General features: G+C 47.4%; 1 protein-coding gene and 1 long non-coding RNA gene across 2 annotated transcripts in view; one reads left to right on the plus strand and one right to left on the minus strand.

Annotated features, from left to right (window-relative positions):
* The window catches only part of LOC118967294 (uncharacterized), a 44,309-nt gene that overhangs the window by 25,469 nt on the left and 3,375 nt on the right, over positions 1-15,465 (plus strand). The window lies entirely within an intron of this gene.
* Positions 1-15,465, minus strand: part of HS3ST2 (heparan sulfate-glucosamine 3-sulfotransferase 2) — a 106,170-nt gene that overhangs the window by 4,509 nt on the left and 86,196 nt on the right. The gene's annotated exons all lie outside the window — the stretch shown is intronic.

Genomic DNA, 15,465 nt, shown 5'->3' on the forward strand with positions numbered 1-15,465 from the left:
CGAAGGCTAGACTGTAAACAACATCACATACACATCATCATGCTGCAGGTCAGGCGGCTCCTGGCACTTCAGATTTTCTCTCTCCCGCCCAAGAGCGCCCTTCCATAGTTATTTCTCCTTAGGTCACTGGGTAGAGTACTGGAGGTCTGTGTGATGATAGCATGCAAGGAGGCTGGACACACATCTCCCTGCTCTGTGTACATGTGGGTGGGCAAAGCTGGGGGGCAGGGAGGGGTTGTCATTAGGCTTTTCCTCCAGGCTCATTTGTCCTTTTCATGTCACTGCTTAAATTTTGCTTCTTCACCTCCAGCTGCTAACAAACAGCTGAACTTTTCCCTCACCCGGTAGCCTTCCACGCTTCAGGATCCTTTTCTTACTATACATCTCGGCAATAATTACTGAAGGAATAGTCAAGCACTCACAGCTTGAACTTAACTCCCATCTGTTATTTTAACCTGCTCAGCAAGAGCTTTATCTAAATCTGGTAGCAACCCCAAATTTTTCTTTGAGGAACTACCACCACTCCTGCTTTGGATAAAATCTTGGTGGGCCAAGGGGTGGGTGCAGGACCAAAGGCAGGCCAATCGATGCCAGTGTGTCATAAAGACTAAAAATGGATCTTAAAGACTGAAAATGGTTGAACTGAATCCTCCAACCAGTCGTAGGAACCTAGATGAGCCCCCTCATCAGTGTCTCTTACCAAATCCCTTTGGCTGTCTTGGTTCTTGCCTTTTCTGTAACCTGGTACCTTCACTTTCCTCCGTCCTCTGTGAGTTACTATCTCCTTCAATAAATTATTGTTGTTTTAAGTTAGTCAGAATCTGTTTCTGTTGCTTACAACCCAAGAACTCAAGTCTATCTTTTACAACCTGGCTTCCTCTCTGTAGAAGCTATGCTCACCCAGTTTGATTATAAACTCCATGCAGGGTGTGGTACACCCTATTTGCATCTATATCTCCAGATTCTACCATGGTGGATGGCCCAAGTAAGGTCTCCATTAACGGAGGAGAGGTTTAAATGAAGCCAACAACCTGTTTAATCCAGTTATGCTCTGAGGCCCTCAGCCCCTTTCCAAATTCTCCATTCTTTCTGAACCATTCTGGGTCTTCCCATGGATCTATCTCCAACTTCTCTTATTCTATGTGATCTTACTGGATGACCACATTCCTTCCCCAGCCCTTAACCAGCACCTAGGAGCTGTTGACTCACAAGCCTGTAACTGCAGTTCCAACTCTGCCATGCTCGAGACTGTAATGTCCTACCGTCTGTGGACCAAATATTTTGCCTCAACAACTGAGCTCACTATTTTCCTTCCCAAACTTACTTCTTCTCTCTTTTGCCTGTTTTTGCAGATGATATGACCATGAGTCTCCTCACAGAACAGAAAAACCTCAGTCATTCTTGACTCCTCTTCACAGCTAATGCCTTTTGTTTTAGTAAGTTCTCTAGTCTCCCCCGACTCCTCCCTCAGCCCACGCATGCATCCTCAGGCTCTTGTCATTTGTTCCTCTGACAACAGATTTCTCTTTGACCTCCATGCTTCGACCCTCTTCTTCCTTTCAATCCATTCTGCTTCCTGTGTCCACCAGGGAAATCTTTGTAAAGCAAATCTAATCTTGTCAATCATCAATTATGCTTTTGAATAAGGCCCATGTTGCTTGACATGGTAGTCAAGGCCACGGCCTACCTCTCCAGAACTAATTTCTTGCCACTTCCTGTAACCCGATGGCCATGCCATGCTGAACACAAAATCCACTTTCTGAACACATCCTGCTCTTTCATGTGTTTTGCACTTGCTAATATTTTTTTTGTCTTTATTTTTTAAGACTCTGGATAACCTTTCTTGTCTCTTCTGGTGAAAGTTTACTCACCTTTCCAAGTCCAAACCAAAAATCACTCTCTGTGAAACCCTGTAGCTTCATGGCACTCTGTGCATGCTGGGACCTGTATCCCACTGCATGGGAACTTAGTAAATAGGTATCCATTTATATCAACCAATCGTCAGCAGCTTGGGTCAGTTTCTTGCCATTTTTGCCTTCTGAGCACAATGCCTGGTGCACCACGAATGCTCAAGAAATTGATCAAAGATCCCATCTCAAAGGTTGATGCCTATTGAGAAATTACCTTGAGTGCTCAGAAGTTACTAGTGTTAGTTTATGAAGCCTCACCTTTTCTTGGCATTCTGGTCTTGGACAGAGGAAGGTTTCAACAGATAGTCCTGGGGAGGGGGTATCACTGTGTCATTTCTAAGATTTCATCATGGCCACAGGGGCCCAGGTTCACAGAATGAGGAAAGTCTGAGCTCTGCTTCCACCAAATGTAAAAAGGTAAAATGAGATTTAAAGGAACACGTCTTGTGCCGTTCCTGTTTTGCCATCTGCACACTATCCTTCGCTCAAGGCTGCCTCCTGGTGTTGAGAGAGAACAGGGCTGTGGTCACTCTGCAGTGTGGCTGGGAGTGGGTTGGGTGGTGAAGTCAAGGTGCAAACTGGGACCCCCTGGTGGGCTTTTGGAGATATGCACATGGCCGGGCCCCTTGCTGGACAGAAACGATGGGAGTGCGGCTGGGAGGCCTGCAATTTTACAGCTCTCCAGATGGTCCCAGGGTAAAAGCCACTGTTGCAAACCATCTTCCTTCAGCCACTTAGCCTCTAATGCAGTCATTCATGAATATCAATGGGGGACAAGCCTTAGAGAAAAAGGATTCTAGGCTCCTCCCTGGTGCACTCAGATTGAATGGGTTTGGGGTGCAGTCCAGGAATCTACATTTTTAACAAGCTTCCTCATGATTCTTATGATCAGAGAAGCTTGGGAGGCACAATCTTAATGAAATGTATTCTCATCAGTACACAGTTGCTCTCATTACTAATGTATTTGTGTGTTTATGTCTCTGCCCACCCCTACCCCCAACCATAAACTGTAATTTCCATGAGAACAGAGTAGGTGTCTGTCTTGCACAGGGCAGTATTCTCAGCACCAAGGAGATGACTCACACTTAGTAGGGGTGCAGTATTTGTTGACAGGAAAAACACAAAGACAAGGCTTTAATCTGGGAACAGAGAGGAAGAAGCATATGCGACCCTGTGGAGACATGTGCCTCTTCCCCGTGCCACAAAAGTTTGTATGCTGTCTTCTTCCAGAGGGAAAAATCACAGACTTCCTGCAAACCCTTCTAAAAAAAGGAAAAAAAAAAAAAAAACCAAACTCTTGTTGGCTTGAGGCTTTCTGGAAATGATATTTTTTGACCCACCCAGTAGGACAGAGGTAGCTCTCTTGGCCCCCACTCTCCATGCAAGGGACATCCTGTGTGCATGTCAGCACTTGGGGGCCAGTCTGAGAAGGGCGTCATTGGGAACTTAGGAGCTGGCATACCTCTGATTATGAGCAATAGGACTCTCTGTAGAAGCTTTCATTTTCTACTAAATCTGTACACTCTGTCTATGTGTTCTGGAAGGCCTGACTGCCTGGGGGACTTTGGTGATTTATTAGCTTCTAACTGGGCAACGAGACTCCTTGAAAATCGCTGCAGTCTCCAGAGGGATAATTAGGAGTTGAAGAGGAGGGAAAAGGCTTTATTGCAAGAAACTGGTTCTTAAAAGGGAACCTGCTGAAGCCCCACGTGCTGCGCTCAGTGTGGGCACAGCACCTGTGGCCATTTAGCTTCAACTGGTTGAGAATAGCAATGAGAACTCCTTCCTTCAGGTCCACAGCCCCCAGGAGCAAAACACTAAGCCCCAGCTTAAACCCCATCAATAATTCTTCATTGCTCACAGGAGAAAGGCCTCAACAGGATTTATGTGGCTCTTCTTAATCTGGCCCATGGCCACCAGAGGGCTGTGACTGGGCTGGACTATTCCAAATTCTCCCCTCAAGATTGTGTTTTTCCTATGAAGGGATCTTTCATGTGTGAGGCCCTCTGTAGCCAGTCAGGCAAAACTCTTCCCAGCTCTTTGCTCATCATCACCTCCACCAAGGAGCCTTCCCTGACTATGCCCTTATTATTTCCCTTTTCCTGGAAGAGTTAGCCATTTTGTGAGACTATGGTACCTACTAGAGACATATCCCATATTTTATACATCATCTGTGTCTATCATTGTCCTAGAGGGTAAGGTTACAGAAGGCAGAGATCATGACTGTCACATCTCTATATTGACCATGCCTGTCCTGTGCCTGGTATGCAACCATGCATTCATTCATTAGACAAGCATTTCTTGAGCACCTACTGTATGCCAGGAATGCAAAGATAAGCAGAGTGTAGACTCTATTCTCCATAAGTTAACAGCATTGTGGACCACAGGGGTAGGGGACACCCTTTCTCCAGTGTGAGGGCTGGCACCTGAATCTGGCTTCCCACAAGGACTGGTGGCTTCTTCCCTCTGGCATGAGGGGGCTGTGCCTGAATCCAGTTTCTCATAGGTTATCAAGGTCTCCAGGTGTTGGACAGCTGGCTTTCTATATAATTCCTGTAAACAGCTGGCACCTAAGCCCTCCTGGTGTCCCATTTGATTATCTCCCAACTGGCAAGGCTGTTCTTCCCACTGCCCTGTAAGAAGGGAAGTTGGTGGAGGCGTGGTAGCAAAGTCCCTTCCCTGGAGCATGTACCCAATCTGTCTAGGCCCTGGCCTGTCCATCAGGCTGACGGTCAGAACCCCAGTAACCCCATACCTGCTTCTTCTATTGAAACCCTTGGCTTGCAAGTTTCCCCAGTAAAGCCTAGTCTTTCTCCCATACTTTATGCATTGTGAATTTGGCAGAAGGAGACTAGAAAGGGCCCCTCCTTGCATGATATACGCATTACAGAGATGTTCAGGAGGCAGCAGGCTGCTTTAGTGGCTGCTTGTGAGTATAGGATTTGGAATCAAAGAGACCTGAGGTGTGAGTTCTGTCACTTGCTCACCATAAGAAATGGGTACATGACTTATTTTGCTTAGCATAATGTCCTCCAGGTTCATCCATGCTGCCACAAATGGCAGGATTCCCTTTCTTCTAATGGCTAGAGTGAAGTAAGCCAGACAAAGTGATAGCGCCTGGACAGGAGTACTGCCTTTCTGAATAAGTCCACCCACCATCCCAGAGAGACCTACAAGCATTTTCTGGAGGACATGCCAGCCAGCCACAAGTCCACCTTTTCCCTGACCCATCCCCTCAAAAGCCCACCAAAAAACCTGGCCATATAAAGCCTCTTAACCTCGAAGAGATGCCTTCTTTGTTCTGCTGGCCAGAACAGGGGGGTCCCTTGCAGGTTAGCAATAAACCTGCTTTGATTGTTGAGTTCACATCCCTTCTTTTCCTTTTACCTGGTGCTGAAACCAGGGAGTGGGAGCTGAGAGCAGGAGCCCTTTTGCAACCTGGGAAGTAGTGGGCAGCGGGAGCTCTTCCTGGGCTGATGCCTAGATCCTGAGAGCCTCCTGTGTCTCACCCCATTTCCCTTCCCTCCCTCACCAAACACCCCCCTTGCAAACTCCAGTCTGGAGACTGTCTTGCCAGACCTCAATCTACACATCCACCACTGGCCACTAACCCATCACCATTCCCAGGAGGGTCAGATTCGGCCTCCTCGGTTTTTTCTCTTTTCACAGAGAAAGTCGATCTGCCGCCCCCTTTCCCTTCCCCCTTTCATCCTTTCCCTTCCTCTCTGTTCTCCACTTGCGAACACCATAACAAAAGGGGACCTCCTGCCCTCTGACTGGGGGGACGCTTCCTTCCAGCGTGTAGGACAATCTCTTCCGGCTCTGGGAGCCCACAGACTCTGGCTGGGAAGCCGATTGAGGGAGACGTCCTGGTGGCCTGTTTCCCGACCTTGGCCACCTTCTCATCCTCCCATGATGGGCAGCTCTCCCTCAAAAACATTGGGAGACAACCTCCCCCAAATGTCTCCTACATAGTCTTTCCCAATTCCATTTCCATGTGGCCCCAATACAAACTCAATAACAGGTCATGCTGGCTATTTGAAGACACTTTCTATTTCCAAATTCTCTGAAATCTTGATAATGTCCCCAAAGGGCTGGCAGATGGTCAGAGGTCCCCTGTGTCCAAGCCTCCTTCACCCTCCGTGAGCAGTCCCATTGTTCCTCTCTCTCCTCTCCTGAAATCCTTCTTGCTGAACAGAAACCCCCTAAATCTCCTCCTGCTGAACGAAAACCCTCTGAAGTTCTCCTCACCCAACAAAAGCGCCCTGTCCCCTGCCCTGACAGCGTCGCGCCTTTCCCGCCTCTGCTGACCCGTTCAGTCCGGCTGAGGACACTGCCCTTCTCCTCCTCCTCCCCAGCAGCCCCAGCAAAGCTCAAACCCCTCCCCACCGGCGCCCCCCGCCCAAGACGCTTCCCCCCTCCTTTCCGGTATCCGGAGGCCCATCTGCCTCTTGTACCCCAACCCCCTCTCCAAACCCGCCCCTCTCCCCCCCCTCAGGCAGCTCGCACTCTCCCTTCCCAGCCAATACCTCCCCAACCGCTTCTCGCCCTATCCCGCCCCTCCGTGAGGGGGCAGCATCGAAAGGCCTGTTGTGTTCACGTCTCCTTTTCAATTAATGATCTGGAGCGTATTGAACAAAAGACAGAGTCCTTCTCAGAAAATCCTGATAACTTCAGGATTGAGTTGCTCTGGGTTACTCAAATGTATGACCTCGCTTGGGGGGACATTCACCTCATCCTCTTGTCCACCCTCAAGGGTGACAAGAGGGAATGCATTTGGCGTGTGGCCGAAATTCATGCTGACAAGCTGCACCGCCAGCACCCTGCTAATCATGCTCTGGCAGCTCATGTGGTCCCCAGGGCTGAGCCCCAAAACCCCGAGTGGACATACCAACTTGGTGACCCTGGTAGGTCAAGTTGTGATCACATGGAAAGAAATGAAAATAAACAGGTCAACTATGATCACCTCAGAGAAATTACCCAGGGGGCAGATGAAAACCCAGGCCCCTTTATGAACCTCTTTCAGAGGCCATGATCAGAAACACAAACACCAGCCCGAACACCCCTGAGGGCCTTACTCTCCTACACCTCCACTTCATTTCCCAGTCTTACCCAGATATTCTTGAAAAGCTCCAAAAATTAGAAAGTGGACCCCAAACACCCCAAAAAGAACTTGTAGACCTTGCCTTTAAAGTTTTCAACAACCGGGATGAGGAACAAAAAAATCAGAAAGAAAAACAGGCTAAAGCCGAATAGGAGACTCTGGCCTCCCTAGTTCAACCCCCTGCTGACAAGCCTGCAGAAGGCTCCACCCCACACCCGCCCAGCAACCCTTTTCGCTTTGGAAATCCGGGTCATTGGGCAAGAGCTTCCCCTAATCCCAGGCCTCCTACAAAGCTGTGTCCAAACTGCGCACAGTGGGGTCACTGGAAAATGGATTGCCCTCTAGGGACGTCAGCCCCTCCCTTGAGTTCTCTCCCCTCCAGACGGCCGGACACATCTAGAGTGGACTTGGCGGCCCTCATGGCCTTGTCTTCAGCAACTGATTGATGTGGCCCAGATCCCAAGGCCCCCTCCACAACGACACCAGTGGATCCACAGGTAACAACGGTTGTGGCCAGAAGGCAGGTTTCTTTTCTAGGTCACATGGGGCCAGCCTCTCTGTGCTTACTGAATATTAGGGACCTTTGCAACCCCTCAATAAATGACTATATTCCATGCTATCTCCCTTCTTAGATTCCTGGGGAAAAGGGGATACTGTGTCTTAGAACGCAAAGCTCAACTGATGTAGCAAAAAGTCACCTACCTTGGCTTTGACCTCAGCCCTACCCCAACTCCCCAAAACATGCTATTAACAATCTCCCCTTCCCCACCACAAAGTGAGATCTTCTTTCCTTCCTGGGGCTTCTTAGCTATTTTAGACTTGGGATCCCAAATTTCTCACTCATTGCAAACCCCTTTATGAGGCCCCCCACGGAGATCCCCAAGAAAGGATGCCAGAGACAGACTTGATTCCTGCTTCTTTCTGGGCCCTTAAGTGAGCACTCCTCAAGGCACTTGCTTTGACTCCACCTAACCCTAATAAACCTTTATTTCTGTTCTTAACCAGCAAAAAGGGACAAGCATTAGTGCTACTTGCACAGTCAGCTGGGAACTCCCTCCAGCCTGTTGCTTATTTGTCCAAACAACTCTACTTTGGGATAAAAGGCTGGCCTCTCTGCTTACAGGACCTAGCATCAGCTGCACTCCTTATCCCCACAGCCCCAAAATATTGCCCTCCACCAGCCCCTACGGGTACACTCCTCACACAACCTCTCCGACCTCAGCCACTCGGCTCTAACCCTTCTCTGCCCCTCCAGAGTCCAAGCCTTACACTCTCAGCCTCTACAAGCCTCGGTTACCTTCTGCTGCTCTTCTGTTCTAAACCCCACCACCCTCCTCCCAGTACCTAACTGCCCAGACTCCACCCCCAACAGGACTGCACTGAGCTCCTTGACTTCACTCTCACCAGCTTCCATCACATAACCTCAGAACATATTCCGGGGTCCCCTGACTGGTTTACTGATGGAAGCACTTTAAAGGCCACCTCCTCCCGGTGGGGTACACCATCATTGAGGGCTATCATGGTAGCCAATCCTCCCAGCCTCCTGGAGAAGGAATTGAGGCCGCAGCCCTCCCCGCGGGGACGACCTCACAGCAGCAGAACACTGCATTCACTGGGGCTCTTACTCTGGCAAAAGATAAAACTATCAACATCTATACGAACTCCAAATATGCATATAGTATCCTGCATTCAAATGCCCAGATCTGGCACAAGAGAAGATTCCTAACAGCAAAAACACCCCTACACAAAATGGACCCCTAATTCAAGATCTCCTAGAAGCAGTACTTCTACCCCATAGAGCTGCTGTCATTCACTGCAAGGGCCATCAAAGACCTAACTCACAGGACAAAAATCTCGGACACATCATTCATGGAAATAACGAGACTGACAGAATAGGAAACCAAGCAGCTGCCAACCCTCTCTCTGTTCCCCGCTTCCTGTTCCCTCTTAAGCCCTCCTATTCACCCCAAGAATTAGCTCTACTCAAAGCACAGGGGGCACTACAGGAAGGACAATGTGGTTCCTCCATGGAAAACTGGTCCTTCCTGAAGGCTTACAAAATAAATTCCTTTCTGCTTTCCATGACCAGTTCCATGCTGGATCATTCCCTTTGCTCCAATTCCTACAGACCCACATACATCTTACTCCTGGTCTTAGGACCTCTCTACAAAATATAATCGCTCAATGCTCCATATGCCAAACCACCAACCCTCAAACCAACCTCATACCTCCTCCCTTCCCTGCCCAACAGTTCCGGGGATCCCTCCTCAGTGCTGGCTGGCAAATAGATTTTACCAATATGCCTCCAGTAAAGAAACAAAGATACCTCCTTATCCTGGTTGACATCTTCTCCGGATGGATAGAGGCCTTTCCTACAACAAATAAAAGATCCTCCACAGTAGCACATATCCTACTCACCAAAATCATCCCCCACTTCAGACTCTCAACCTCTATCCAAACCAACAATTGACCTGAATTCCCCTCACAGATCACCCAATAGGTGGCTTCTTCCCTAAATATAACCTTGAAGTTCCACATCCCATATTGACCCCAATCCTCAGGTAAGGTAGAGAAGGTGAATCACCTTCTCAAACAGAGCCTAACCAAGTTTTCCCTCCAGTTTCATTTGGAATGGACTCAGCTCCTACCCTTAGCCCTTTTAAAACTCAGGCCTCTCTCATGCAAACCTCTTATGCTCAACACCTTTGAGGTTCTATATGGAAGGCCCCTTATTGCCTTCACTTTTTCCACCTCCAACTCAAACCTACCCCTCCCTCTCTCGAATACCCTTAGACATTTCATCTGGAACTATGCTGACTCCACCCTCCCAAATCCCCCGACAACCTACACACCCTCACTCCTGCAGCCCTACATCCTGGAGACCTGGTATATGTGAAGCTCCTCGGCTGCCTCCAGAGGTTAAAACCAAAATGGATGGGGCCCTTCCAAGTAATCCTGACTACCCCAACTGTGGCCAAATTAAAAGGTCATTCCTCCTGGGCCCACTTTTCCTCTCTATAAAAGGCCCCCCTTTTCCAGTGCATGCTAACCAGACCCACATCCCTGAAGATCACCAAGCTGCCTCCTGTGGCTGAAGAGACTGAAGACATGGCTAAACAATCCCATTAGTCTCTTTCTTCATAACTTTGTCTGTTTCTTGACCATCCTAATAGAATAACTCTCCCATTACTTGCCTTCCACCTCCTTAGATACAAGAAGGACCTATGGCTACAGGTAACCTTCTCAGATTTCTCAAAATATAATCATCCCCTCTCAGCAGGAAGTATCCAAGAAAAGAATAGCAACCCATCTTCCTACACCCCTTTAGAGCCAGGAATGATAGAGCCTGGACAGGAGTACTGCCTTTTTGAATAAGCCCACCCACCATCTCAGAGAAACCTAGGTTTCATCTTACTTAGGCTACAAGAAATTTCTGGAAGACAGATACATCAGCAAGCTACAAGCCCATCTTTTCCCTGACGCCTCTCCTCAAAAGCCTGCCAAAAAACCCACCATAAAAAGCCTCTTAGTCTTTAAGAGACACCTTCTTTGTTCTGCTCACCAGAGGTCCCTCAAAGTTTAGCAATAAACCTGCTAGGACTGTTGAACTCATGGAACCAGACAGTAGGATGGTGGTTGCTAGGTGCTACTGGGTAGGGAAACTGGGATGATGTTGGGCAAAGAGTATAAGCCTCCACTTAACAGATGAACAAATTCTGTGGATGTAATGCACAGCGTGGTGACTGTAGTTAGCAATATTGTATTACCTGAAATGTGCTGTGAGAGTAGATCTTAGGTGTTCTCACATGTTTGCCCCCCCCACACACCATAACTATAGGAGGTGATGGATATGTTAACTTGATTGTGGTAATCATTTTACAATGTATACATAAATATATAAATACATATATTTTTAGAGAAATAAATGGACACACAGGCCATACATGTGATCTATTACAGACCGAATGTTTGTATCCCCCCAAATTCATACATTGAGGCCCTAATCCCCTGTGCAATGGTACCTGGAGGTAGGGCCTGTGGGAAGTGATTAGATTATGAGGGTGAAGCCCTCACATATGGGCTTAGTGTATAAGAAGAGAAATGAGAGAGGTGATCTCTCCCTCTCCAGCGCACAAGGACACAACAGAAGCTCCCATCAGGACACCAGGAAAAGAGTTCTCAACAGTAACTACATAGACCAGCACCTTGATCTCAATGCTCAGCCTCCAGACTGTGAGAAAGGAATGTATATTGTATAAGCTGCCCAGTCCATGGAATTTTTGTTATAGCAGCCTGAGCTGACTGAGACATGGCCACGGATGCCCTGGACGGAAGCAGGCTAGCAGCTAACATTTGTTGGACCATGACTGGGCGCCGTCTGTGGTTCTTGGTGCCATGTGTGAACTGCCTCTCTCAGGCTTCATGTTAAGTTGATAAAGCTGGCACCCTCACTCTTCCTGTCTGTGTGCTGAGGAAACTGGGACTCCAGGACCAATTGCCCAAGCAATGCAGCAAGTTGCAGAATCCGGATTCAAGTGTGACTCTAGCACTTGAAGAAAACATGAGAATATAAAATCTTGGCACAAGAACAGCCTTTCTAAGCATGAGACAAAATCATGAAGGAAATGACTGAAAAGTTAGAGTATATAAAAAAAAATGTATGTTTCTGGGCTGGAAAAATACCATAAAGAAAATAGAAGGAAAATGACTAGCTGGAAGAATGTTTGCAACATGTAAGTTCAAGAAACAAAGGGTTTACCTCATATACATTTTTGGATATATATGTGTGTATAGGTTTGTTTGTTTTTTTTCAAAGCTCTTGCAAATCAATAAGGAAAAGAGAACCAGCCAGTAGAATACAGGCCATGAAAAGAGTAAAGAGTAAAAGACCTATGAATTCAAATATATGAAAGAATACTCCCTCTCTCTCAAAATTAAAGAAATGCAACTTAAAACCCTAATGAGATAATATCATTCACCTGTAAGACTGGAAAAAATATTTTAAAAAATTACAACAGTAACTGCTGGCGAGAGTGTGTAGAACTAAGTGCTTTCCAATACTGGGAGGAGTGTAAATCAGTGCAGTCTGCAGGAGGGCAGTTAGGTAGATAGTATCTACTCAAATGTAAAATGTACCTGCCCTTTAACCCAGCAATTCCACTTCTGGAAATTTATTTGCACAAGTTTGTAAAGCCCTCTGTGCAAGGATGTTTACTGCAGCATTGGCAGCAGAGATAGGGAGGCGCTGAGCAAAGGTACCTGCTCCTCCCCCTACAGTACAGCTGCATCTGAAGAGTAGCTGCCTGACCAAGGACCACATTTCCCAGCACCCCTGGCATCCAGGTGGGGTTCTGTGCCTGGTTCCTGCCATGGCCAGTGAGTAGAAGTGCAGAGCGTTACCTCCAGGCCAAGGTACTTATACATCAGGTGTGGGCCATCTCCACTGTCTGTTCTGTACACTAGCTGAGTGCAGAAAATGGGGGGGCATGTGTTTCCTCTTGAGCAGCAATACTATACACAGAGGTAGTATAACTCATTTCAGGCTCCTGGACCCAGTTCCAATGTGTGTGTGGTGGGCGGATGGGTTCTTCCGACACACAACGCCAAGCGATCCTCGAACACCAGGAGGTGTTCAAGAACTGAACTCTGATGCTAGCTGGGGTCCAAAAGTCTCTCATTAACATAACAAGACACCCATTTCACATTGAAGGCTCTGAAGTGTTTTCAGGAACTAAAATGACCAAATATATATTTCTTATAACTCATTATATAACAAGGCCCCACCAGGGAGCAGGTCCAAAAGGTAGAGGGAACATGGATAGGCTGGTGACAAGTATGAAAACAACCCCTTTGGAATACTGTAAGCAAGAAAAACACTATTAGCTTGGGGTTTGTTATAGCAGCTGGCATTAACCTAACAGCTGTAACAGTGTTTGTAATCGAAGGAGGCTAGAAGCAACCTACATGTTCATTAGTGGAAGGCTGGTTAAACAAACTCTAGTGAGGCTATATAATAGATTATTACATGTCTGTTAAAAAATAAGGTGAATCTATAGATATTGACACAGAAAAGAGTCCAAGATATTTTACTAAGTGAAAAAAGCAAGCTGCCAAACAGCAAGTACAATATGCACCTTTTTACATACAAAATATGCACACATATGTTAGGATACACTGCAAGCTGTTACCACTGGTTACCTCTGGAGAATAACTATGGAGGATCTAGGATGGATTGTAGAATGGGATTTTATTTCCACCTTTACCTTTCTGCACTCACTGGACTTTTTTTTCTCTTTGCCATGAGCATGTATCCTCTGTAGTTAGTTTAAAATACTGTTGAGGAAGAAGGTAGCTTATACAGAAGCAGTGCTGTGGAGCGAGGGGGAGGAAGCGTGTTTGCCGGAGCAAAGTGTGGGTGGGAAGCCAGGATATGGGAGGCCAAGAATGTTCAGCTAGCTCGCTCTCAAGCAGCTTGTCACAAAGGGGGCAGGGGGACCGTGGGGACTGAAGGAATGTTTTCCTGCTATATGCACATCTCCTGTGAGTCTCCAGGCAACTGGACATCAATTCCTCGGGTGCCGTCTTCAGCTAGCCTGGCCCGACCATGGGGACACTGTCAGGGCGCCTTCTGGGGGTAACTCCGGATCTCTCCTGGCTTTCTGGGCTGAGCTCTTTCACCACAGCCGAGCCTACCCAGCCTGTTCCCTCAGAGCGAGCCACTGCACTCAGTGTTTCTTACCCTCCAATGTGCCTTCCTGGGGGTCTTGTTGAAATGCAGCTTCTGATTGGGTAAGTCTAGGGAGGGGGGCCCAAGAGTCTGCATTCCCAACAGGCTCTAGGTTAAGGCTGACCTGCTGGTCCATGGACCACCCTTTGAGTAGCAAGGTCTTTCAGCTGAAATCCTGGTGATACTGGCACAACTGCATACTCAGTGAATGTTTACTGCATTCGGGTGGAGCTGACTCATTGGGTGGGTGGGGAACTGGGGAGGATTTGAATTCCAAAAACCCAATTTTAAGGCCCAGCGTTTCCATTTCCTGGCCTTGTGACATTCCTAGTACCTTGGTCATCACAACGCATAGATGGTGATGATGCGGACTTCACCTGGCTGTTGCGTGGCCCAAGTTGGATGCACATGTGAGAATCTCATGTAACTCAAAAGCACTGTGCCCACCATCAGTGCATTAATCTTTCTCCAATTAATTTCCCCTCTTTTAGTTTAAGTCTTTTTCTCCTTAGTTTATTTAATTTTATTGAGATATAATTGACATATAATATTACATTAGTTTCAAGGTGTACAACATGATTCGTTATGTGCATATATTGCAAAATGACCACCATGATAAGTCTAGTTAATGTCCATCACTGCACAGTTATAAATTTTTTTTTCTTGTGATGAGAACTTTAAAGATTTACTCTCTTAGCAACTTTCAACTATGCTTCACAGGGTTATTACCTTTAGTCTCCATGCTGTATGGTTCAAGTCTTTTTCATTTTCAAAAAGCCAGTCATGCATCCTTACTCTTTCTGGCTCCTGCCCTATGTATCTCCTTTTCTTCACAAAGGTCTTGAAATAAAGCACAGGGGCTCCACTTGCTCTCCTCACATTCATCCTCAACTTGTCGCATCTGCCTCCCACCCCATCACCCTCTGACACGGCATACCCCCAACTGCCAGTCCCAGTTTTGGTCCCAGTAACGTCACACCTTCTGTGGCATCTGAGGCCCTTGCCTATCCCTACTCCCCACTTTGCTAGAAATGTGATTTTTCTTGGCTTTGGGAACCAACATTCTTAGTCTCTGTTTTACCATTCTAGTAAGTCCTGCTCCACACATATTTCAGTTACTTTTCCTTGACTTGACCCTTATCTCTATATGTCTCAGTTAATGGTCCCACCTTCCACCAGTTGCCCGAGCAACACCTACATCTGATCTGTAGCCAAACCCAACTGATACCCTCCTAACCGGTCTCTTCTGACATCCGTCTCAGCCAGGTCAGGACCCCCCACAGCTTCTTCACCTGTAGTCAGAGCTGCAGGGAAAGCTCAGTGCTTTTCTCTAATGAGGCTCTAGTTTCTAGCATCCACTCCAAGCCAGCTTGCCCTTGGGTGATACTCCCCGGCGACATCAACATCCAGGAAGCAAGATGGTACCTGGGGGCTACCAAGTAGTACCAAGACCACCAGTGATGGTACAAAGTGGGGGCTCAGGGGGTCTGCATCCCCCTTAGCATCTCTCAAGTCAATTCAAGTGAAATAAAAAAAGGGGAGGAAGGACAGTGTTCAGAACTTCTGAAATTGGCAGGTTGGCTCCACTACAAATACCTGATCACCAACACAAACGGGGCCTCCTCTCAGCCAGCCACTCCGCCATGTTCCTTCGGCCAACTCACTCTCCCGCTTTGCAGAAAGGCTATTCCAGATCTTTTCCACTCTGCTAATGATCAAAGCCT

The sequence above is a fragment of the Manis javanica genome, chromosome 10, assembly GCF_040802235.1.
Source record: "Manis javanica isolate MJ-LG chromosome 10, MJ_LKY, whole genome shotgun sequence".
Lineage (NCBI taxonomy): Eukaryota > Metazoa > Chordata > Mammalia > Pholidota > Manidae > Manis > Manis javanica.